The 27,519-nt window shown below is 37.7% G+C and overlaps 1 protein-coding gene across 1 annotated transcript in view; it reads right to left on the bottom strand.

Annotated features, from left to right (window-relative positions):
* Positions 1–24,799, bottom strand: part of LOC113434109 (sodium channel protein type 1 subunit alpha) — a 97,869-nt gene extending 73,070 nt beyond the window's left edge. The window contains exon 1 of the mRNA XM_026697114.2: positions 24,292–24,799. The gene's annotated coding sequence lies outside the window, so the exon portion shown is untranslated. The remainder of the gene's footprint in view (positions 1–24,291) is intronic.
* Positions 24,800–27,519: the final 2,720 nt, after the last annotated feature.

Genomic DNA, 27,519 nt, shown 5'->3' with positions numbered 1-27,519 from the left:
TATGAGCAATGAATATTACTTATTTGACTTACTGGGCCACTGGTCCCATCTGATTCCTCCCCCCTTGCCGCTCAAGATTAATTCAGTTTGCTGTGAATATTTTCTTAAAAGGGCACTTTAAGTAGTTGACATATATTTGAAGAGTACCTTATAAATTAGTTTATAAATGCAGTTTTTAAGTGTATGGGAGAATAACCTTCACCAACACAGTATTATGTGATAAATTTAATTTATAGACACCGAGGCAGAGCATAAACATACACAGAGGAACAAGCAGCTTTAAGAAAAAAAATCCTTTCTTACTGACTTGTTTCTTCTAATGTTAGAATACAGGTCTGTGGCCTATTAGGAACTGGGTTGTACAAATGGCGGGAAAATGAGTGAAATTTCATCTGTACATGCACAGAATCTAGGTTGCACACAAAACCATCCCCTCCTCCCAGTCCATGGAAGACATTTTTTCTTCCAAAAGTGGTCCCTGGTGCCATTAAGATCGAGGGACACTGCTTTAAATTTTTCTTTTTCATAAATCTTTCATAGCACAATAGCTGTAATTCTTGGTCTGTGGATAGTAGTTCGCTAGTTCAAAATTCTGGAGATTTTTTTTTAATTATAGTATGTAATTACTTCTCTGAGTTTCCTACTTTTTACTGTAAGATTTTTAAAAATCCAGAGTTGGCACTCTTTCAGTGCTTTCCCAGTCACCTGAGACAGAAAATTGCACTGTCAGTTCTCTAACAGACTAAATAACTGATGGTTTAATGTACAAATAAACCATACAGGACTTCCAATTGATTTTCCAACTATATTGGAAAGAAGGCACAAAAATAACTGCATCTTATTACCGGAAGAAATATCTTTCCAATAATATATTGCTGGATGAGATTAAGTTAAATTGGCCTTTCCCATCTCAGTCAAATTCAATTTATAGGCAAAGATTGAATATATGGATAGATTTGTAGTACGTAATTCTTATTCCAAGTAAATTTAGCAGTTATATTCTGCCTGATGTGCACTAGCACGGTTTTCAAAGCCAAGACTATATTTACTATTTAAGTTCAAAATATACTTCATTTTCTAAAATAGCACAATGTTTGCTTGATGGAGTCTTAGTCTTTATATTTTTATATATATTAAAGCACTTGTGCTGGAGACAACACATAGCAGGAGAATGAACTTTATGCACAAGATTTATTATCATTTTGTTGCTAAATATTCTTAGTTCAAAATCTACAGCTAGATGTTGCCCCAACCAACATTTGTTGCAGTCATACATTTTGTAATAAACAGTAATTTAGAAAATAGAAATAGACAAACACAATGAAATACACTATATTATCATTTCTAGGTGTTTTTAATATTATATGATCAGTGCATATGTTCATATAATGCCAATAATATTGTTGAATTTACCAGGGTAGGTCTGATGGCTGCTGCTGTATTTTTCTGCAGTACTCCTCCTGCACTAAATGACTGCAGTGAAAAGTGGCTGTGCTTGAAAAAAAAAAGTAAGGTAGCAACACTGCTTTTTTTGTACATTCACAAAGCAAAACAGGAACTTCATTTACTTTGGATCTATCAGAATGGTAGGTACAATTCACCTTCCATTAAACTGAGAGAGATAAAAGGGGGAAAGGAGAAAAGAGAAAAGGGAAGGGGAGAGAGAGAGAGAGAGAGAGGGTGGGTGGGGGAGGGAAACAGAGAGATTGCTTTATGTCAGGCCCTTGTGTACAAGACTTTTACTAACCCTTGTTGTATGTTGGGAGAGGATATTTCTCCATTTTTACCCAGCACTTACTAATATGTCTGTCTATGCATAGAAAGAGAGAGAGAGAGAGAGAGAGAGAGAGAGAGAGAGAGAGAGAGAGAGAAAGAAAGAAAGAAAGAAAGAAAGAAAGAAAGAAAGAAAGAAAGAAAGAAAGAAAGAAAGAAAGAAAGAAAGAAAAGAAAAGGAAAAGAAAAAGAAAAGAAAAAGAAAAGAAAGGAAAAGATAGGATTAGGACCTAAGAATGAATTAAGAATATTGGATGAACCAGTACTTTGAATGTAACAATGACAGTGCATATTTCTAAAAGAGAAGCCTAGGTACGGCATTTGTTTTGACAGGCTTTGCTTTAATTCTTGCTGCTTTCTAACTGCCAAACTCTAATTCAAATCTAGTATTCATTTATTTTATTTTATTTATTTAAAATATTTAAGTAGCCACCCATCTATCAACCAATTCTGGCAAGGTAGCTCCCAATCAAAGATTTATCAATCATTTAAAAGAGATCATAGTTACTTGTGGCAAAGAATTCCAGAAAAATAGCTTAGTTTAAGGAAGGACTTCCATCATATCCTAGGTTCAGGGAAAGATCTTAAATGTTAATCTTGATGCTAAATCTTAAACAAAAGAGAAGATGCAAAACAAGTTTTTTGGAATGCAACTTCAGTCCAAACAAATCAAGAAATATCCTTCTGCCTCTGAAGAGCAATTGCCAATTAGTGTTACAATATTAGATCATATTAACAGAAAATCAGCCTTACTCCATCATCAATGCTATTTTTGTATCTGGGGACTTGGGTAAGGAAGTACAAGTTCAATAGAATATAGATGTTCATGTTCAAATTAGGGACATAGTTATGAAATCTCCCACATTAGGAAGAATTCCATCATATCAATGTTTTTAACATGTAGCTAAGATAAATCTCTGCACATCACTATTTTTAAGATATTATTTCTACTTTTCCACTTAGCTAGATATTATTTATACTTTTCCAATTAGCTACTTTTCCATTTAGCTAATGTACACATATGGAGCTACCACTTTATCAATGCTTTTAACATGTAGCTAAGATAAATCTCTGCACATCACTATTTTTAAGATATTATTTCTACTTTTCCACTTAGCTAGATATTATTTCTACTTTTCCAATTAGCTACTTTTCCATTTAGCTAATGTACACATATGGAGCTACCACTTTATAAAATGAGAGCAAACCCTATTTCCTTGCTAGCACTGTATCCAGTTTGGTAATGAAATGTCTGCAAGAACATCCAAACTAAGAAAACATCCAAACTCACAAAAAACCAAGGACCTCACATTTCAACCCTGAGCTACAAATATTCTCTTCTATCAGTACACATGGAAGTCCTGGTCCTACTTGTTTGATTCCATTCAAATCTGCATACAATAAAAAGTCCAAAACTGTACACTATATGAATATTAAGGGATTCTAACAGTCTAGCCTAAATTCAAGGCTGACTAGGTTATTTCTTGAGCAAAAGAAATTGCTTTGGCTGAGAAAGATAGACAAATTGCAGCTCCTCAAATCAGTCAGGTCAAACCTTGGGGATTGCTTATATTTATGTCTTATATGCCTCAAGACTTCCTCCCTAGTCTGGGCAACTTCTCAAGTAAGTTTGCTAAAGACCTTCGCTTTGCCATGCCTTGCCTTCTAAAAGCCTAGTTCTCCATCTTCATGAAGTTATATCTCCTGCCTCTGATGCTTCAGATGAATATTTTACTACCCTTAGGGCTTCATCTTCTCCCCTTGGGTTCCAATGATTGACAGGTTTGAAAATTGACCCTTCTCTGAATTATATTGTTTGCCTCTGGACCTACATAACAAAACCCATCAGTATCAGCCCATCTAGTCTTTAATAAATGAGTGAAGAATTCTTTTGGGAAATAGTTAATTTCTTCTTACTGCATGCTCATGGATTGTGTTGCAACATATATTGATAACAAACGCAGATTTTCCTTGTAGAATCTCTGGACTTATCTTCATGATTACAGATAGAGCAAGGCAGCAGATCTGCACCAAGGCTTTCCCATTTGACTCTCCAGGGTCACTCCTTAACCTGGGGATTCCCTTGCTGATCCAGGCTTCCTAGAAAAGCTACTGCTAGTCTTTCAGGAGAGCTTTCCAGAGGGCTCAAATCTTCTGCTAGAACTTGCTTTGCCCACTTGGGACTTCCTTCTGAAAATAGAGATAGCTAATACTAAACCTTGGCCTAAACCCAGGTTGTGTAAAGTTTCTTCCCTGAAAACAATCAGGATGATAAGTAGTATGAAAATGCAAACCATGCACATGTAAATTTGTGCACTTTCTGGTCCAAAAGTTATTATCCAGTTTGTGCTTGCAACCAATAGTTAAGTCACAATACGGCAAAAGGCAAAGAAAGAGCCTATTTGACATACAGTACAAACACAGGGTCTCCAGGAGGATGGGTGGGTAGCTCAGCTATGCCAAACTGGCAGGCACAATGCAATGGTAGGAGCAATTGAAGATACTAATGTTAAAAAGGACTTTAACATACTTAAAAAGGGGTAAGACTTAACTATTTGATGTTATTGATCCACCTCATAGATGCCCAGACCCCAGAAGGGTCAATTTTGAGACCAACAGATTTTTCTTGAAATCATCTTCATAGATAGTTGAAGAAGGAAAGCAGAATAAGAAGGGAAAAGGAAAACAATGAAATCAGATACTGATAAACCACTTATATTATTTCATCTGTCACACTTTTTAAGGACCAATCCAAAAAACAAGACTATGTGGATAGAGGTTAGGAACTTACTTAGAAGCTGAAAATTTAAATGAAAATGTAATAATGACATTGTATTATAGAATGTAAATTTTGAGAACATTCTAAGTCACAAAGTGCATGTGGACTTCTTGCTGACCTCACTTAGATCTTGGGAACCAAATACAGGTAGTCCTCAACTTACAACAGTTCATTTAGACTTATGACCGTTTTTCAGAGTTATGACCTTTGCAGCATCCTCGTGCTCATGTGATTAAAATTCAGATGCTTGGCAACTGGTTCATTTATGACAGTCACCGTGTCCCAAGGTGATATGATTACTTTTTGCAACCTTCTGACAAGCAAAGTCAATGGGGAAGCCAAATTCACTTAACAACCCTGTTACTAATTTATCAACTGCCATGATTCACTTAACGACGGTAGCAAGAAATGTCATATAATGGGGCAAAACTCTTAATAAATGTTTCACTTAACATAAATTTTGGGCTCAATTGTCATAAGTTGAGAACTACCTGTACTCAATAGCAACAGTAGAAACAGCAGATACTCACTTTATATTTCACTTCTGGCCTTAGGACTCTAATAAAGATTGTTGGATATAGCTATAGTTATTTTTTTAACTAATTGAGCAGAATGCATTTTTAGGAAAGGTGAATTTAAAATAAAAAGGGGAGAGAGTTTATAAGTCCCCCAAATCAAAGTCTGTAATATAATAATTTCTGTGCAATGCTATGTAAAGTAAAGCTTTCTATCCTATAGTATATAGTAGTTATTTGAAAGTCCAACTTTTAAATCTTATTAAATTTGTATACTGCCCAACTCACAGAGAATTTGGGTGTTTACGAAGTAAAAACAAAGAAAAACTAATAAAATAAGACAAAGGAGCAAAAAGATCAGGGGTGGGTTCAAATTTTTTAACAACCGGTTCTGTGGGTGTGACTTAGTTGGTGGGCATGTCTCGTGACTGGCTGGGTGTAGCCAACTCAACATCACTCACATTGAGGCACACATCTCCTCGCCTGGCAGGAAGTCTAGTCCTGCCAAGAATGTAATAAGGATTAATGGAGAGGCAGTTTCTGTAAGCAACACCAGAATGTTTCCTTCCTGCCTTCCTTACAGGATTAGGCCAGTAATTTCTTCTAACAACTGGTTCTCCAAACCGGTTCTAGCGAATAGGTGTGAACTTGTAGAATCCCACCCCTGAAAAAGATGGGCAGCAAGAAAAACATGCACTTCAATCATTCTAACCCAAAGCGCTTCCCTCTTTCATTCACTGTTGCCAACAGTGAACAGACAGTGGGATTTTGATGCTTGTTGAAGTCACCTTTTTTAATGAATAATCAACATACTTGATTGTGATTATCAACACAATTCAATCCAAGCAGTGAACAGGTGATACACCTTTCATGCATTTTTGTTAATAGATGAAAACCAGCATATTCCTTGTTTCTGCAGTAGCAATAAAATTAGCTCTTGGCTGCCAAGCAAAGCTGGTGTTGCTTCAGACAGAACTGCAGAAGCAGTTTTACATTGAAATGCTCTGAATATTTGGACGTCTTCAATTTTCCAATGAGCCAATCAGTTAAAAGAATTGAATTAAAAATGTGCCCTGCATCTGCTAGGCAAATAAGATAAAAGGACCAAATTGGAGAGTCTGCTTCCCTAGGGGAAAAAAGGAAGCTTACTCTGAAGTAGGTTCCTAATATAGCAGAAAATAGTCACTACTGGTGTTAACAGTAGTGTAGTCCTTTAGTAGTGTTTTTCCTCTGTGTGAAAACACTTACTTTAAAAAGCAAAATAGTGTAAAGGTGGATTAGTAGTTAAGCAAAAGCCTGAAATGGGTCAAAGAGTAAGTTCTTAAACTAAATTGGCCTCTAATAACACTAAAAGGCTTAGAAACTTCAGAGATATAGCAAGTAAGGGGCTAGACTTTTGTCAGGATGAAGGAGAAAGGGCAGAGTCTAACTGAGCATATAAGCCCATTATGATTGAAGGAACTTAAAATAATTATACCGTAACCCTGCACAGTTTCACAATCAACCTGTCAAATTTGAAAATGTAGCTTTGTAACAGCTAATTATGTGTGTAAGTTCTATACATACAGATCATGAATTACATGCTTTTATATTGAATATTTATAGCAATAGCCCTTAGACTTATACAGCTTCACTGTGCTTTATAGCTCTCTCTAAGCAGTTTACAGAGTCAACATATTGCCCCCAACAATCTGGGTCCTCATTTTAGCCATCTCGGAAAGGTGGAAGGCTGAGTCAACCTTATACTAGCAAATACTAGCAAGACTACCAGAGGCCTACCTCAAATATTTTCAATCCTTGTTGACATACTTACAAGTAAAAATAAATATATATTAAAGTACAGCACACTTTAATTTCAACCAAAGTGAAATGTCTTACATTTAAGGCTTTTATACTACCATTTGCCTGGCCCTGGGGTTAACCACGCCTAAGAAGCAAAAGGGTACAAAGTCAAGTTAGCAGTATGTATCTGTGTCAGTCCCATATCTAGCAGTTTCTATAATTTCTGCTCTACAGTCTGAGCTACCATTGCAAAGTGAATTTGCTTGTGTGTTTATTAAAATGTAAGAAGAAGATGGACCATGTAAAATGTAAGAAGAAGATGGAAAATGTAAGAAGAAGATGGACTTGTAGCCACTAGTGCACTCAGTTCTAAACTATTTTTGAAACTCAAAGAAGATTAAAGCGCACTATCGCAAGAGAACCTGGGAGGGAGGAAAAGTCTCTTTTTTGTTATCCCAGAAAAGATTGGGAACATACTAATTACTTTTCAAAATCCAAATTCAATAATTTCATTAGGGCAACAACATTTTAAAAAACTACTCACTGCAAAAGTACTATATATGATTAAACTCATTATCTCAGAATTCCGGTGTTCGAATTCAAATTTTTTGTCTTGACCTATTCAGAGACAAACTATCATATCCTGCATATGAGGGAAAAAAAATTCTATTGTTACACTGACAAATACTGTGTATGGTCCTAGTGAGATGCAAGACGTAAACTGTAAGAAAATATCCTAACACATTTCAAAATTAATTATACTACTGGATTAAGAGATCATGCTTTCGTAATGTTTTTATTTTATTCTTTCTGTTTTACTTTGGTATTATCTGTACACCGCTTAGAATCTTTTTGGAATTGAGTGGCTTTTAAACTGCTGAAATGAATATGAGATTAACCAGTAAATTATTCATGTCCAGTTTGACATACAGGTAAACCCTAAAGATACGACAGGCCATTTAACAAACATTTGACACTACGACTGACCTCCAAAAGCTATATATGATCCCATTAAAAAAGATAACAGATGCAGTGGGCCTGCAGTCGCTCGTCCTTATGACCCACCACAGGGTCGCTACACGGCTCCCCTCCTCTTTCCCCCCTCCCACACCACCAAAACCCTTGGACCTCTTCGCCACACAGCCATCACACCCCACACTTACCTTCAGAAGTTCTCCAGATCTCATGTTGTTGAAGGAGGGTAGGCCATGTGTCCCCATGCCAAGTGGCAGTAAATAAAATGTGGACACCATTTTGTCTCACCCGTTTGTGGGCAAGACAAAATGGCAGCTGCCAGAAAAATTGTTTTATTTTGCTGCCTTAGAAAGGTCGGCACAGTGCTGCAGAAGTTTCTGAATGCTGCAGAAAACTTTTGCAGAGTTTGATAAGGCAGCAAAATGAAGCCGTTTATCCCTGGGCCATGTGGCAACAACCCAAACTGAGGCCGCCATTTTGTCCCACCCATTTGTGGATGGGGGCAAAATGGCGACCACCAGACAAACTGCTTAGTTTTGCTGCCAAGTTATGCCCTGTGTTGCAGAAGTTTCTCGGTGCCGCAGAAAACTTCTGTGCAGAGTTTGTTAAGGGAGCAGAACAAAGTAGTTGGTCCCTGGGACATGCAGTGGTGACCCAAATGTGGCCACAATTGAGATTTTGCCCCGGCTGAGGTAAAACGGTGCTGCTTTCAGAACCATATCATGCGATCGTACAAAGGAGGCCTTGTAGTTCTTCAAAAGCTAAGTGAGGAGAAGGGTGTTTGGCCTGTTGTAATCAGTCCCAAGGGTTGGGAGGACCTGGTGGGAGCAGGGAAAGGCCTGTTGGGACCCAAGGTGCGGGAAGTGGAACATGGGGAATTTCAAGAGTGAGGGAGGCCTTGAGAGGGCCAGGGCAGGCAGGCCTGGTCCTGGGCTAGGCCTTCCATGGCCTCCCTCATCTAGAAGGCACCACACACTTGTTTGGTGATGCCAGGCATGTAAGTTTAACATTTCATTGGGGAGGGCAGAGATGGGAGAGGCTATTAGGTGACATATTTCACCTAACATGCAACAAGTGGGCCATAATAGACAGGCTCCATTATGGTTGTATCTCAAGAACTACCAGTACAAGGGTTGTGTTTTGCTAACTACTATTTCATTTCTTATACTGTCAGTTTGCCACTTTCTATGTTATTTTTATTTAAACTTCCAAAAGAGAATAGGAATAGAATAATAAGCCCCTCAGAGTCACCTTGGATTGTGAGATAAGTGGAAATAGATTATAAAATGTAAATAGTAATAATAAGTAATAGTAAATAAAATGAAATAAAACAGTAAATAGCTGAGTGCTAAAAGGAAAAGCAAAATTCTGAACATTAGATAAATTTACTAATATGATTTCAGTGACAATTATGAGTGATCTTATATAAATGTTAGCCTAGACTGTAGCTTTTTTCCCCCATTTATTAAACGGAGGCCCTATGGATCCATGACATTGGTATCATTTATTAACATCTATTTGCTGCCCTCACTTTGGCCATGTTGTGCAGGAGGATTCACTGGAGAAAGCAATTATGCTTGGAAGAGTTAGCAGTAAATGAAACCTATTCGAAGAATACAGTAGATGGACACCATCAAAGCTGACTCCACCCAGAGCATAGAAAAATTCAAATAGTGCAAGATTGAAAGATGTGGATAGATTGGACTTGACTGCATGGATATCATCTTGGCAATTCGGACTTGACTGCATAGATATCATCATCATAATTTGCTGTCATAAGTTCAGTAGAGAAAGAGGAAGATACTCACAGCATCTTCCTTTGTATGGTTGTTTCAGTACTGCTTTCAAAATAAAATGTGCACATATAGGTTTATGAAGCTGGACTGTGGATAAAGTAAATAAAAATTCCAAGAGGCAAATGCCATTAAACAGTAGGCTGACTATTATCAAGTGTTAAAAATATACAAGAATGCAGATGGAGGACTTGGAATTCACTGCTACCATGCATTTTTAAATACATTCAAGGAGATGCTAGAACAAATTCACCTACTGCATTATTTATGTGAAACTCTTGAGTTACCATTTGCAATCTGAATGTGCCAATGCCTTTTCCCTTTCTTCCTTGATTACTAAGGGAATTCTTACTGCTGCAAATGATGTGGAAAAGGTTTGTGTGTTTATATGTATTAGGGTGGGAGGTCTGATGGAATATTACATGAATGGAAGCCTGCTCATGTTAAGATATTCTTTATTTTTCTCCTCTTGTTTGTCCCTCTGCAGATTTAGAAAAAAGTGCACAAGGAGCTTAAGGGAAATGGAGAATTACCCTTTCTGGTTTGGTAGCACTAGAATTATTAGATTTGCTTTTACAAATTTAATGTATATTTGATTGGAAATCTTAGAGTTTAGAAATACTTGTTTTGTGCCTTTGAATCAATTTTGACTCTTAGTGACTGCCTGGACTATGCCTTGCAGGTTTTTAAAGCAATTTTTTTGGAAATGGCTTGCCATTGCCTCCTTCTTAGGGCTGGGAGAAGGTTAATGGTTCAAGGTCACCCACCTGGTCTTGTGCCTAAGATAGAACTCATCAGTCTCCCAGTTCCTAGCCTGGTGCCTTAACCATTACACCGACTTGTCTTTCAACCATAAATGTTCAGAAACCTTACAGTGTTTAGTGGTGTTAATTTCCAGATAAGTGTAAATCAGGGGTGAGGTTGCAATCCAAAAACCATTTATGTGGATGTAAATCAATTCAGATCAAACACATGCTTGTTTTGCTAAAATAAGCAGTACTAGGACCTATAGCATCTTTAATCCTGGAAAATGGAACAACAAGAGTATGTTTTGAAACTATTTACTTAGAAGACTAATCCAAGATAGGTGTCTTATTAATTACTACATATAGAAAAAGAAACTGTATTTTGATAACACCCCCCCCCCCCTTCTAGCTTCCATTAATGAAAAGCCATTGAAGAAATCTGGAGAAGGCATTTTGGGCAAATCCGTGGATGTTGAATTTTTGGAAACACAGGGCTTAGCTGAGTTTTTCATAAACATAACTTTTTCCATTCATTAAAATTAATGGCCAAAGAATAACTACAGGCAGTTTTACATTAACCAGATGACAATCATTTTCTTGGTTTTTAACCTTGTGAGACACAAAAAGCTAGGATAAGTTAATTAACATTTGATACAATTCAGTTCACACAAATCTGTGTTGCCAAGAAATAGTCTGAAGTGGTTGAAAATGGATAAAAGCCAAAATACTCTAAAGAAAAGGCTGAATTATTATGCAGGAGAAGAAACAGGAGAAGCAATGCTTTGTTGTAATGCAAGGGTCTTCAAACTTGGTAAGTTTAAGACTTGTGGACTTCAACTCCCAGAATTCCAGAGCTAACATGACTGGAGGAGCAATTCTGGGAGTTGAAGTCCACAAGTCTTAAAGCTGTCAAATTTGAAGACCCCTGTTGTCATGCATCAAGGCAGTGTTTAAAATAAAACTTGACTTATACAGCTAGTCCTTGACTTACAACAGTTCATTTAAGGACTCTTCAAAGTTATAACATAACTGAAAAAAGTGACTTATGACCATTTTTCACATGACCATTGCAGCATGCCATCATCACGTGATCAAAATTCAGATGCTTGGGAACTGACTCATATTTATGACAGTTGCAATGTCCTGAGATCATGAAATCATCTTCTATGACTTTCTGACAACTTTCTGTTAAGCAAAGTCAATGGGTAAGCCAGCTTCACTGGATGTTCCTTAACAATTGCAATGATTCACTTAACAACTCTTGTAAGAAAGGTTGTAAAATGGGGCAAAACTCATTTAACAAATGTCCCACTTAACACCATAAATGTTGGGTTCAATTGTGATTGTACGTTGAGGACTACCTAAACTACTTTTCCATATGAAAGTAAAGACAGTATTTCAATACATTAATTGACCCCTGAAACAAAAGAGAAAGGTTCAATAAAGCTGCAAATATTTCGACACAATCCTATGTCTTCCAGAGTTGGGAATGATCTTGAATAAAATTGCAGTGCCATTCTTTCACTCTACATGAGTATTCCAAGAAGAACTTCATGTTTGCTTAGAAGCTCATTGCTTGAATGCTTTGCTTCCCCAAGGTGCATTCAGAGATGGTAGGAAGATAAGAGAGAAAAATCCTCGGAAAGAAAAATCCTCACATTAGTAGAGATTTGGAGGCAAAACTCAGTATTTGCTTTGGTTAACTTTATGGTGGTTTTGAAACAAGAGGTAAGGAAATTGATAACCACACAAACTTTCAAGACCAAGAGGGAAAAAAAATCTTGTGATGATTCAGTACAATTACTTAATGAAATGTCTAGAGACACCTTGTAGAGATAGGACTTTTCTGAAAAGGAAGAATGGGATGAAGTCCAGCTGGTCAATAACCAGATTATTATCAACCAGAATTGTAGCTATGGATTCTAGAATTCTTCAAAAATCGAACTATAGAAAAAGTACTTGAATGTCCACAGGATTGAAGAAGCTCTTTCTCCCACAAAATGCATGTTGAGATTGGTTAAAGTGTAGAATGGACAGCTTATATTTTTCTAAGTCTATTTTGAAATGATTTTTTAAAAGACAGAACAATTTTTATGTGAGAAGTAACTCAGAAAGTAAAGGTACATGTTTATGACATCATTTATGAAGACTAGATTGAAAAATTTTACACATTACTGAACATTAAAAGGCACTACACAATATGCTTTGTTCTTATTGGGATTCATCAGGTTCAGACAGCCAATAAGGATGAAACTGATGATATACTACTTTCTGGTGGTTAGTAATGTACAAAATCAGAAAATATGCTGAAATTGCCCCGTTCCCTCCACAGAATGGTAAAATTACAGAACTTCCAGTATGACAGAAGATAACAGCTCTACCTCTCTAGCTTAAAACTTAAATAAGGAAAGGATATACCACTCATGGATCAAGGGTTGAGTTTTCTGATTTAGAATATTGCATTTTCTCTCCCAATGATCCTAACCCCATGGCAAAAAACTTCCACATGGGAACTTATAACAAAGTCAGATATGACATATCAAGTCATACTTCAGGGTCAGATATCCTAGTGTGAGCCACAAAGCTGGACTTCAGCGTTAGAGAAAGTGGCCTTTTCCTGTGGTGTAGATGCTTATTCACCATGAGGCAACATTGCTTTGTTCTCACATTACTGTCCTCCTTGACCAGCCAAGTTGCTTTTCTCTTAGCTAAAATTGACTTAATCTCAAATCCAAATCTTACTGTATTATTTGCATATATTTCTAAATGTATTTCTATTATGCCAAAAACTACTGTATTTTAAGAGGCATGGAAGGAGCCCATGGCCAAGGTCTCAGATTCTTCTAGAGCACAAGGACAAGTTCACTACTTCAATGTCCCTTTTACGGTAACTTATGATCTAGTCTTATACTTTTATCTGCGAAAGAAGTCCCTTCTACCTTGAGGACAATCTTAATTGTCTCTTGCTATCAGGCCAGAATGCTAACACCATCAGGAGAGTTGCAAAATGTATCTCAGCTGCCAATACCCCATTAACCATTACAGCAAACTGGGTCTCAAAGATAATCTACTCTAACCTTAAAGGACAGGGCCTTGACTGAATGATTGTTTTTAATGTTTCCTATTGAGCTCACAGTAGTTCTTGCTTATTCTCAATATTTCAAAGACCGGTCTTTACAAAACTGAAGCCCCTGCACAATGGATTTCAAATATTTTCCAGGGATTTGGCAGTGGAAACGTACTATGTCATAATGTTCAATGTGTTTCTTTGTCGTTAATGTTCCTATGAGCATTTAGCATGATGTGGTGAATTCACCTTGGAGCCAGCATATTCACAAGGCAAGCAAGATGGAAAAGTGGGAAAAGAAGTTCCAGCACATGGATGTCTGTTGCCATGAGTATCATGTATCCTTCTCTTTATTGGGAATCATAAACAATTCTATAGGCAACACAATGGCTGGACATGTTAGAGAGCAAAAAAGGTAACTACAGTGCTTAATCCAGGTAAAAAGACACAAATGTAGCTTGTGCTAGGGCTTTGTTTTAAGCCTTTCATTTTTCTTCCTAAGGGACGGCAAGATCTGAGAAAAATAACCCTAATCTTCACAAATATTCTGCATATGTTTTCTAGATGAGGTAACAGTAGGCATATCTGGAACTTGAGATTTCCAGATAAAAGTCGTATCATGTAGAAGTAAGAGATTAAGATGTGTTCTAGGTCAGGGGTCGCCAACCCTTTGGACCTCAGGGACCACCAAACTCATAATTTTAAATCCCAGGGACCAGAGGCCCTGAGAAAATCCCCCCAAAAGTCTTCAGGAAAATTCCCCACCCTGTTTTCCTACTGATCTATCATTCTTTATTTGGGATCGCAGGATACTGTCTCCAGCTCCATTCTCAGGAGGAGAGAGAGAGAGAGAGAGAGAGAGAGAGAGAGACTTTTGGCTTCATGCAAGGAAAAAAGCAGAAGCAGCAGAAGCCTTTCTTTCTCTCCCCCAAACTCCGCCAGAAAGGAGTCTTTGCTGGTGCAGCCTCTTGTAGCAGAATGCCTTGCAGGGTCCCAAAGTCTCATTTCTGAAGGAGTTTGGGGAAGAGAAAGAAAGACTTTTGCTGCTTTCCTTGAGTGCAGCCAAAAGCAGAAGAAAGAAGTGGAAAGAAGCAGCCTGGTGGCCAGGCCAGGCATGTGGGGCATGTGGGGCAAGTTCCCCCCCTCCGCCCTTTCTCCCCTCCCCTCACTATGCGTTGTTTGCAATGCAACTGACACAAGCCTTGTGTTCCCATGGGCCATGTGGGCAGCGCAGCCTTATGTTCCCTTGCAGCCTGGATTGATTGTTTTGGGGTAGGTGCTTTGGGGGTGACATTTCTCTGCGAACTACCAAAATTTTCTCACGGACCACCAGTAGTCCCCGGCCCACTGGTTGGTGACCACTGCTCTAGGTTAACAATGGAAAGCAAAAACCTCTTGCCAAGATGGAAGTCTTGGGGGAAGAGGGAGAACAAATGAAAGGGTTGAGTTGTATGCACCGACCTCTAGCAGGAAGCAATGGAGTAAATCCATTGAAGCAAAAATATTGAAAGGGTCACTTGACCTCATGCAGAAAAAAAATCAGATACTGAAGTTTGGCATCTTGGTGTGTACAATATTTAGACCCAACAGTGCTCCACTCTTTATATTATCAAAGGATCTTCAATTGTGCATTATGCTTTAGTTATTCCCACTAGAAAATAGAGACAGGGGCAATACTAAACAGTCCTCAAAATAAAAAAAAACTTTTAGGTTCATAAACATAGCCTTATTTAGTGTAGGATGGGAAAAGTTGTTCATCCCTGCATTGCCTTGATACTCAATCTCAGCTTAGGGCTTATATGACAGCTAGAAGTATGCAGACTGTGACAACCCAAAGTCCTTTGGAGTCTGGTGTCTGTTAAGCAAATAAACAAGAGCAACAACTATAGGCAAGTGAAGAGCAGAAGGTACCCAAATGTACCCAAATGAAGGCAAACTCTGCTTGCAACAACATGCAAGAATTACTTCATTTCCATCTCTATCAGATAACAAGCTCTCAAATGCATTCCATTTTTGGCTATGTCCAGGGCATGAATCCAAGATTACATTTAACAGGAAAAGAGAAAACATGATGTGGCTGCCACCCGGTTAGTGCCAAAATGTTGTCACTAACCAACATTTTTATATTGTATTCTATAAAAAGAGAAGAGGAAAGGGGATCTAGGAATGAGAGTTGTCATGCAATTATCCTAACCTAATTCTTCTGATTCTCCACTGCAAAAAAAGATTTTCAAGTGTGTAAAAGTGCTGCATTTTCATTTGAAGAGTGGGGAGAAAGGGAGAGAAGAAGGGACCTCTGCAGTATCTTTTCTGCTTCAGTTTCCTGTTCTGTGGTAGCTTAGGAGGGAAGGGAAAAAAAGGGGGCGGGGGAGTTTAAAAAGGAAGCAACAAAGAATCCATTATCTTTACAGGACAGCTCCACCTACTGGTAAAATAAATACATATGCACCAATAAAGGGGAATATTTGTAGCTTCAGGGTTGAAATGAGGATTCCTGAGCTTAGTGCTCCCTGAGCTTGGAAAGAACACTGATGATATTACTTAGTTTTGGTTCATTATAGTTGTGCTTTTAAAGTTGTAGCAATGTTTCGGCAGAATCTCATCTGCCATCATCAGGCTTCTGTATTGTGTTCATCTGGGCGAACACAATACAGACGAACACAACACAGAAACCTGATGATGGCAGATGAGATTCTGCCGAAACGTTGCTACAACTTTAAAAGCACAACTATAATGACGTGGGAACAAAATACCTGAACAAAGGTGAATACCATACATGTATATATATATATATAAACTTATATATATATATATGTGTGTGTGTGTGTGTGTGTGTGTGTGTGTGTGTGTGTGTGGTGTGTATGTATATGTATATGTATATGTATATGTATATTCTTTTACTGACTTTAGTAGTATTTTTGGGTTTGGGCCTTTGGCCATAATAAACTATTCATTGATATCTTCATAATTCTAACAATGTTTTTTGAAAGACCAAGGAAGGTAGGCACTTAGAAAGCCCACTATAGTTAAAGAAGTTAAGGAACAATTCTATACATGCTTTACTTGTTTAATTGTGTTTATCTGGGCTTGTTAAGAGATAAGTGCACCCTGAATGCAATCTAGCCCTTTTTGTGGGAGAATATCCCACAAAGGGGTGGATCATTTTTGCAACAATTTTGGGTGATCATGCTGAGTAAGCAAGGGAAAAGAAATATTCACTAAGTGTGCAAAAAAAAACCTTATTTATTTACCTACAGGATTCAGCACAATGATTGAGCTGCTTATCTACCTCAGAAAATTATTTCAAATTCATGACATAAAAGATCTCAGTGAAATGAAGTTGATGGTGCAGTTAATGGAAGAGAACCAAAGCAGTTTTGGGAAGTAGCATGACATCAACTACAGGATTGGACCTGAAAAGACAATTGTAACTGAATAACATAAAAGGAATTTGAAACTGAATTATGTGTGCATGATGAATATCTAATAACAAAAATGTATACATTTTTGTTAAGATTTGAAATAGAAGAACAAATTAAAGGCTGCACCAACAAAATGAGCTATTAATTTTGGCATAACCTATAAATGGAAACTTGGAATATAATGGGAGTACCTGGTATTAAATTTACATTGTGTCATAATTTAAGAGATTTTTCCCCCTTAAATGATGTATTGTTGGTACATTACACCAGAGAAATTATCAAAATATGCATAAATATATTTCAAACCAGTGTTGGAACTATGAAAACATGAGGGATCTTTTTAATCGTGCATGGCTGATTTGTGGGAAAACTAAGAAATTTGGCATCGCATCACAAATTCACACTGTGATGCAAAATATTAGTACTGCAAAGAAACCAAACTGCTTTATTGGGATTTATGGACAACGAATGAGAAAAGACACATGGTAGATTGTTTTTGAATATTGTACCAAGATTATTTTATGCACAAAGATGGAAGAATAATAAAATCCCCACAATGGAGAAATGGATTGTGAAAATGTCAGAATTTGTAGGAATGGCAAAATCATAATGTTTGGTCATAGAAAAAACAATGTTTTTGAAGAGATTGGAAACTATATATATATATATATATATATATATGGATGAGAAGCAAGAGCTAACCTGAAGATATATATATATATATATATATATATAGAACCTATATATATATATATATATTTGCTGAAAGAGACTTGTATGACATCTAAGCAGAAGAAAGAAGAGTAAGATTGTGATTATCTGTTGAAAAGATCAAAAGTCACTTACATATTCTTTGTATATATGTCAGCCTTCCCAAGTAGACCAGAGGAAACCTGACCAGATTCTACTTTTTCATGAGGCTGTATTGAGAGAGTCTTGCAAGTCTGATAACATAAATCTGTCTCTTTTAAAGCTTGGGAAGTTAGGGAGGATCTTTTCTGAGTCCCCCCCCCACCCCCGCAATGCATCTGTAGGCTCCCCATCAACCCCCTTATTTGGATAGTGTTATTTCATCATTTTGTCACTAGGTGGCACTGGACTTGTTATATCTAGTCAAAGCCGAGCATTTCCTGTGACTGTCATCTTGTTAACAGTTTTTGCAACAAAATTTTACATGCTGGGTAGATGACTTGCCAGATCATTGTAGAGAGAAAAAAATATGATCTTGGCAAGTTGCATTTTCTATTTCAAGATAGTTTATCCTTCCATACTCGTTAACAGTTTGTACAATAAAAATACTTGCCTGGATATTCTCATTCTCTTTCTCATTCTCTTTCTGGTGAGCACTGTACACCAGAACAATTAGAAACAAGGACAGTTTTCCCCCGAATGCCATCACTCTGCTAAACAAATAATTCCCTCAACACTGTCCAACTATTTACGAACTCTGCACTACTATTACTATTAATCTTCTCAATACTCCTTATCGCCCATCCCTTCCCACTTGTGACTGTATGACTGTAACTTTGTCATTTGTATCCTTACGATTTATGTTGACTGTTTCCTAGTATGGTTGATTGCTTATTGTACCCTATGAGTATTATTAAGTGTTGAACCTTATGATTCTTGACTCTTGATGAATGTATCTTTCCTTTTATGTGCACTGAGAGCATTTGCACGAAGACAAATTCCTTGTGTGTCCAATCACACTTGGCCAATAAAGAATTCTATCTATTCTATTCTCATTCTCTCTCTCATTCTCTCCCCCCTCATTTTCTCTCTCTCTCTCTCTCTACACACACACACACACACACACACACACACACACACACACACACGTATGGGTGTTCCAGTTAGTTTTGACTCATGACAATTGCTTGGACTAGTCTCTGAACTTTCTTGGCAACATTTTCAAACGTGATTTGCAGTTCTCTTCTCCTCAGAACAGAGGGTGACTTGAGGCCCCATAAATGAGAAGGAGCCTGATAGCATCATTTCCAATTACCAAACTTTATTGCAAGGCCTAAGGTTTTATGAACTGTAACTTATGTATATGAAAAGTGTCAGGCAATCTCAGAAGAACTCAACAAATACAAGCGTTTTTCTTACAACACATTTCATTTGTTAGTTGATAACGCACTGTAACCTGAAATCTGTAACTGAATAATCACCCGGTCTTCCTCTCCTTTCCTAACAGTTTCTCCACCCACATTAATTTAAATTCTACACCAATTCAAGCCATTCTTGCATCTGATGAAGGGAGCTTATGTTTTTTTTAATAAAAATGTGTTAGTCAGAAAAGATAAATTTCATAATAAATGAAAAGATGCTACCAAAAGATGCCAGTGGAGACAAGCACGGCCTCCTCATACAATAGAGGCCCCAAATTACCTTCATGCCTATAGTGAAGCTAAAACTCAAAGACTCTTGGTTTACAGTTTAGTGTCTTTAGGACACTCCAATTGTCAAAGCTGGAGGTGGAGAGGGGACATTTTCCCTCTGAATTGGCTACATCAGAACAACTGTTTTGATAAGGATGCTTTTTCCAATTATGGCTGTTTGAATTGAATTCCATAGACTGGTTTGGTACTATGTGAAGAAGTTAGCCTGGAGGGAGGTAACTGGTGAGAATCTCCTTCCGGTACTTTTACTCTGCCAGTTTGCTTGCCTGGGTGATCTGCCCCACAGTACTGAAAAAGAGAGCTGCTCCTCTCCTGAATAACAGAAAAGGCAAGTGACCATGGAAAAAATGAAAGTAGGACAAAATTGCCCTTCACAGGTACCAAATTGCCCTTGATCATTGTCCCCAGGAAGGAAAATACTTTTGCTTAACTACTTTTAACTCACTGTTACCTCACACATCCAAGTTATTGCTACTCCAAAACATTTCTGAAAGGGGGAAAATGCCCCCATCCATTTGTATAAGGGGATTTAAGTACTCTGAAAAGTTAGAAGAGCAATTCTTTTACATCGGCAGGATAGAAATATAATAAGTCACAAACTATGGCTTAGAAATCATAATAGCCGCATTCATGCTAAGCCCCAAATAAAACAATAAACTAACCATTTATGGCACAGCATAATGTCCAGGCTCAATCTTGCAATAACTCAATGATTATTCTAAGATCACTGCCCTTAAATGCTCAAATCGCAAAGACCCGTGGCTAGCTTCTAGTATTGCTGTGAAAGTTCAAGTGTAAATTTAAGCAGGCTCCGACAGACTCTGAATACTATGGAGCACTATATAAGAGGTCCATTTTATGATAAAATACTTTGGGAGGAGGTAAGAGTCATTCAGAATTAAAATATTATTACAACAACTTGCTTTTTACACAACCAAATTTTAGCCAGTTCTGGGGATTCTGATAACCAGAATTGTATTGATTACTAGCATGTAGGAATTAGCATGTAGAAAACATGGCAAATCATACACAGTTGTGGAAGTTTGTCTTCGGTAACAGCAAATATGCTCATATGCCCATGAGATCATGTCCAAGCTCCTTTCCAAGTAGAAATAGCTTGGAATCTAGAGAAAGGTTATATGTATCTTCATAAAGTACAGAATAAAGACAGCAAACTGAGGGCTGCTCACAAAATACTTGGTTAATCAACTAAATTTCACTTTCTTTTAGTAATGTTGTCAAATAGTGATAGACTGATATTATCCTCCTAGGTATGTCATTTGGTAGAGGGAAGAAAGAGAGCTTCACTGTCAAGTGCAACTTTCCCCAAATAATGGATTCCAACTTCCACATTTGGCATCCTATGCAAGTAAAGTTTTTGCAGTATGGTAACACAGAAAGTCCTTCGTATTTAGCACAAAGTGAGAGTGACCAAGATGATGCTAGGCTGCTCAGCCCAAGCAAGTGCAGGCTGCCCCAGCCCAGCAGTCCATTTAACAGCAGTGAGAATGCATCTCTTTAGTCTAATTCAACCAACCAACAATCTCTGGTCTTTAATCCATCATAAAATAACAATGATCTAAGATTTAAAAGAAAATAGAAATAATGCCGTGGTTTTGGAGACATACTGGTTAATGCGATTGCACCTATATATCCTGGTAACAATATCAGAATTTCACTAGCGTAACTCTGTTATTGAACTTTTAAATGGCGAGGTGGGGGGAGCAGGGATTTAGAGTTTATAAAGCTGTTAAGATGTGAATCTCAGGTTAGCTGTCTTTTGTAAATTCAATATGGAAAAGTTAGCTAGGACTTCTTTAGGTTCAATTTATTCTGATGGTATCTAATTTAGTCAGAAAGTGATTTGCAAGAGAAAACAAATTTAAGAATAATGGGAATGTGAACTGGGAATAAAAAGGAGGAACAGAGAGATGGTTGCTGAGAACACAGTGAAGTTTATCTGTTGTATTGCTTTCTCACTGTGAGATGTTATGTTTCTAGATATTATAACAATACACATATACACAATTCTGTTGAGTTGTTTGTCCAGAACTGCAGAGACTTTTCACAAAACTCATCCATGCAGGCTATTCCCAGGCCTTAGCAATACTGAGTTTTTTTTATAACTTCCTGTGGGGCATTTTGTAAGCATCTGCCCTCCTACTTCATTTGCAAACCTTTTACATGACCAACATTATATTCTACAACTTGGTTTGCTTAGGAGGCTACAAAGGTCAGGACTGAAAAACATGCAGTGGCAACCGGCAAGAAAGCAACTTAACCCAATTCTATAAGAAAAGCAGTCTAATTCAGACAAACTAAGCCATACTCTGTAAACAACAATTATCTGGGAGTAAAGAACCTGCTCAATCATCAAACATACTATTCACAAGCCATAATAGCTAGGTCACATTATGCACTAAATAAAAAGCATGTTTCAAACATGATGTGGTATGTTAATACAACCAAATAAAATTATGGATAGTGCTCCCAAAACTGCTTTCATTCCTTGTTTAAACTTTGCAACGAGTCTCACAAATTTTCCAAGCACTTCTTTATAATCATTCAAGTTTCACTGTGATATAGCATGGCTTAATATATATCTCAGTTATGGTTTATTTTAATCATGTCTTACTAATATGGAATGGCTGGTTTAGATATTTAAGCCATAAACTATGATTAATTAGTTCAACCTTTTAAGTCAAAGCCAATTAAATGACATTCTGGCTTAGCATGATAAGTGAACTCAACCAGTAATCCTGCTTCACAATCACATTGAATTAATGATAGTTGTGGAGTGTTAATAAAAAGGTTCAAAGGGGATTGTATTACTTGTCTGAGCCTAGTGCCCTCTAGAGGTTTCTGTACTATAACACCCATCATTCCCTTCTCCAAGTTGTCCAGAAACGAAGGCAGTTTTAACTCACTTATCCTGCTAAACTCTATGAGACCTGCTTCCAACTACACAAATATAGAATTGCACTGTCATTCTGTCTTACACCTACTATCCTATCCTTACTCATTTAGGAGAACATTCTAGGCAGATCTGTGAATTCGCCTCATAATGAATAGAAATATGTCAATTTGACTGGCTAATGGAATTGAATCAATACCCACAATTTTCTGTAATATGCACATGTTCTTTTCAGTTACCATTGCAGAAGAATATATACCCCCCTCCCCAATGTGGGAAAAAAGCTGTAGATCTAAACCTTAAGGTTACAATCATATATTCAGAAACAAAGTTCACTGAAACAAATGGGATCTATTTCTATTAAATAAACCTGCACGTAGGCTTTAAATGGTAAAATGTGTTGCCCTGAGGATTAAAACATAGCTGCATAATAGTACAAAATATCTTCTCTTTTATCCAAAAATTTATAGACTCTTCAGATATGGAAGTTTTTAAAGAAAAACTTTTCAGTGGTCTTTCTGATAGATTTCTTTTAAACATCACATCTTGCACAAGTCTTTAAAACAAAAATGAGAAGACTCTAAGGCTAGAATTCATTGTTCAGCCTACCTCCTGTGCATTAAACCTGTATATAAATAGCAGCAATTAAAAAGCTATCATGTCTCACCACCCCTCACTTAACAGCATCTGTTAAAGTCCCCAATAATGTTCACCCCAATAATAATTAGGCAATGAGAAACAGGCTACTTACCCTTAGATGACAATGAATAATAGAGCTGAAAATATTCACTGCTTGTTTGGACCAAAGTGAGAGAAATGAAAGGCACAAGAAACATCCTGCAGCTAAATAAGGACAGCCCTTCCTATCTCTTATATGCCAGAGATGCTTAAAGAAAGAAGAAGAAAAAAGCAGCATGTGTGAATACTGCGTTCCAGAATGCAGACAACCAGCTGGCAATTTAATGATCTAGTGTGCTGACTGAATGAATACATTGCCCACCCACCCCCACCCTGCTAGCTTTTAATTTAAATTCTCTCTCTCTCCTTCTCCCCCCTCTCTCTCTCCCTCTCTCTCTCACGCACAAACCCACAAGCCCTCTCACTCAAAACACATCTGTATATGCAAGCTTTTAAAACAGCAACCTTAACTGTGCTTTTTGTTGCTCTCAAGGCTAGTCCCGCGCCGCTGTCCAAGGTCCTGCAGAATTCCCCCCCAGCTTTAGGGCACATTCAAAGCAATCATGCCGCCTCATTAAGCACCAGTTCTCGTGCAAACCCAGCTCTTGGGCTCTTGAAAATTCCATTCACAAGCTGCTGCATCACAACTCTTCTGCCGACTGCTGGAGGCCTATTCTGATGCAGCCCATATCGGAGAGTTCTCAACCCCTCTCTTCCTCTCAATGTTGCAGTAAACTGAAACAATAGGAGCCTCTTAGGGAATCAGTATTTTCCCCTCCACAGGCTGCTTGAACAGAGTTCAGCATATTTCTTAAACCGCTGTACCTGCACAAATCATCTACCGCAACCATCACCAAAGGTGCTTTGTCTAGACTCTGCAGAGCAGTCACTCTAGAATTTTGTCCGCAGTATCATTCATATATATATATATATATATATATATATATATATATGCAAAGATCTTCAATGGATTTTAAAAGTAAACACAGAAGCACAAATAACAAGTCTCTTGTGAAAGAAAAATTGCTTCTACATACATACATACATACATACATACATACATACATACATATATACATATGTATATATCCCAAGCAATGCAAAAAGTCACAGTGAATAGCCCTTTCCATGAATATCTCTCCACACTCACAGCACACCATAAAGGAAATGGATTTGTTTAATTGCTTAATCCATCTAATCAACACCAATTCTCCCCACAGGCAGAGAAGATGTTTGCTAAGCAAATATATTATTGATTCATTTGCAGACTGTTTCAAAGCCAAAACCTAGTAAAAATATGCTATCCAAGCAAGAAAGCAGAACATATTTTTCTCTCCAAATAATTCCCCCCCACACACCTCTCTTCATTGTACCGCATGACTGTAGGGAGGGGGAAGAAAATAAATCTCTCTGCATACTATTAAACATGCAATTAAAAATATTACCTAAGTAGATGCAGCAAAAGGTCATAATCCAACTTCCATGCTCCCATGAAGCATTCGGCTGAAGCCGGAGCTTGTTCAGGTCGGTAGAGTCTCTCTCTCTCTCTCTCTCTCCTACACTTGACCTAGACCGCCTTACATAATGAGGAGTCAGAACTGAATCTGGAATGTCATCCCTGGCAGGAAGAGCAAACACAGGCAAAGCAGGTGGGTTGGTTTGTAGAAAGATGCCCAAGTCTCTCCCTTTCTTTTCGTCCTGGACTGCTCTGGGAAAAGCAAGCCTAGCTCTGAAAAGCCGATGTCCTTCTTCCTCTGGCAGGAATAGCCAGCCTAGAGATGAGCATTAGAGAAGCGTGGCAGTCAGCAAAAGCTACCCTAACACAATTCCTACTATCGTGCTATACAGGACTGCATAGCAGCAGCCAGTGTGAGCAACAGCGAGGAAAGAGGCATGCTTTGCCTGGCTGTCACTGTCTCGTGCTGGCGAGTGGAAGGCAGAGGAAGAGGAACTGAAGGTCAGATTCTCTAAAATGAATTTCCTAAAAGGATGTTTAAGTCAGCAAATGACTCAGTGAACATAGGTAAACGTGTGGCTGCTTAGAGGAAAAAAAAAAACCTTTGGGTCAGCTTCTGGTGTTCAAAGACTGTGTCCCATTTTCAACGAAAGGTATTTGCTACGTCTGGAGATCAATGTCGATTTATATGCGCAAACTGGACTCTTGACTAGAGTTTCTTTTCATTTTTCCTAGTGAGAATTTTCATTCATTGTTTTCTATAGATTTTAATCTCAGAATTCCTTAGATGGTTATTTGACTGACAAAAGGTATGAAATGCAAGTAAACATGCAACCAATGCTTGGTTTGGATGTTTTGAATTGAGACTTGTGCAGAATTCTGTTAGTGGGTAATCTTAAATCTTTTGTGAATTACTGTATAATTGTTCCATTTCTTTCTCCTCCCTCAAAGTCCTTTTTTATTTTCTAGAAAATGATGGGGAATAAAAAATAACTCTCAAATGAGGTGAATATATTTTAAAATTCTTCACTGAAATATTGCATAGATTATGACTGTACAGTATATGAAATGATGTTGATAATACTATCAAACAATAAGGCAGGTAATCAGTCATCTACAATTCAGATGAATTATCCTGGGAACTTCAAAACAGATCTTCCCCTCTTCTTGTTGTTGTGTTTTATCACTATAGGTAAGTTTCTTCTTAAGGAGGCTCAATCAGTTAACCATGGTGGTAATTAATATAATGAGTGTCAGTAATGAATGGAACTTTCTATCAAGAATTTAATCCATTCAGACCATATATTTTCTATTAACTACCACAATTATCTGTAAAATAGGAATAATAGGAGTGAAGACAAAAACACTTTATTTTGGTAAACAGAACTTGATCTTTTTGATAGTTTGATCTGTGATAGTACTTTGTAAAATTAATGGAAAGAACAATGTATATCCATTCACACTCTCTTCAAAAAAATATTCTCTGCTTAATCCATTTATCCATCCCTCTCCTAAACTTTTTTCAGTTCTTTTTTTTTCAGTTCTTTCACACACACACACACACACACACACACACACATATGATTTACATATGCTTTACAAAATTAAGGGTATTCATTTTGATATGGAGAAATCAGAATTATATGATATTCTAATTCTGCTTGCACCACGTAAATATTATATGACTACATGATTTGGCAGCGGGAGGTGGTGTAGTATCCTTCCTATCCTATTGCTAATGTGTTTTTTTTCAAATGCTAATTTCCCCCTTTGCCTGTTGCAGCCTACCACAGAGATGATTTCAAGTAAAGCTGTATTCCTATTATGGTCTTAAGTTCTGTGTAATTATGCCAATTAGGCCTCACCTGCATATTCATTGTTTTCATATTCACATCTAATAAGATACCTCAATTCCTTCAAAACCCTCCTTAAGGGGTGTGTTTTTCTGAAAAAACTTTGGCAAAGTTCTTTTGCCCTGATGCAAGGAAGCTTCAGTTGCTGTAACTGTATTGCATTATGTGTAGATTTCTCTGTCTGCCTCCAGATATTCTGTCGCTCTCTTTAACACAATTGCTTAGAAGCATTTCTAAAGAGTAAATAACATAGGACTAGCTCAAGAGGTGAAAATGGAAGTATATCAGTGGCGAAATCCCATACAAGTCTATCTTTGTGTGTGACTACATAGCCTATACAGGTAGTCTTCGACATACAACAGTAATCCTTCAAAGGTACAATGGCACTGAAAAAAGTGACCAATGACCGTTTTTCACGCTTAAGACCATTTCAGCCTCCCCATGGTCATGTGATCAAAATGTGGACTCTTGGCAACTGGCTCATATTTATGAGGCTTGCAGTGTCCCGGGGTCATGTGAGCACCTTTTGTGACTTTCTGACAAGCAAAGCCAACGGGGAAGCCAGATTCATTTAACAACCGTGTTACAAATTAACAACTGCCATGATTAACTTAATGAATGTCGTAAAAATGGGACAATATTCACTTAACAAAGGTCTTAGCAATTGAAAAGTTGGCTCAATTGTGGTCGTAAGTCAAGACCTACCTGTTCTTGACTTATGACCACAAGCGAGCCCAAAAGCCCCTCTCTTGGTAAAAACTGAGCTTCTCCTCTACACATTGTTTTTGGTGGGGCAAACACTCATGGTAATTTCTGTTGTTTCAGGAGAAGGACCAGAGAGTACAAAAGCAGGACAATAGAAACTGCTGACCTCTTTTAGTCCTTCCACTTTCCACAGGTGAACTTCCAGGTGTAGAAACAGGAGGATAGCTGAGGAGGTGAGCTGAGGACTTTGCTGAAGCTTTGTGAAATGGAGAACGCCACTCCTATTCAGGTAGTCCTCGACTTGCATTCGTTTAGCACTGAAAAATGTGACTTACGGCTGTTTTTCACACGACCATTACGTAATTTCCAATGGCCCTGTGAGTAAAATTCAGAAGCAGTTGGTAACTGATTCGTATTTATGACAGTTGCAGTGTCCCGGGGTCCTGTGATCACCTTTTGTGACCTTCTGACAAACAAAGTCAATGCGGGGAAAGCAGCTTCGCTTAACCACCATGTTACTAATTAACAACTGCAGGGATTTACTTAACAACTGTGGCAAGACAGGTCGTGAAATAGGGCAAAGCTCACTTAACAACTGTCTTGCTTGGTGTTCACTTAGCAAAAGAAATTTTGGACTCAATCAAGGCTGTAAATTGAGG

Source organism: Pseudonaja textilis, chromosome 1, assembly GCF_049901715.1.
Source record: "Pseudonaja textilis isolate UNSWEBS1 chromosome 1, rPseTex1.2, whole genome shotgun sequence".
Taxonomy (NCBI): Eukaryota; Metazoa; Chordata; class Lepidosauria; order Squamata; family Elapidae; genus Pseudonaja; species Pseudonaja textilis.
This window is presented reverse-complemented; position numbering and strand designations above follow the sequence as displayed.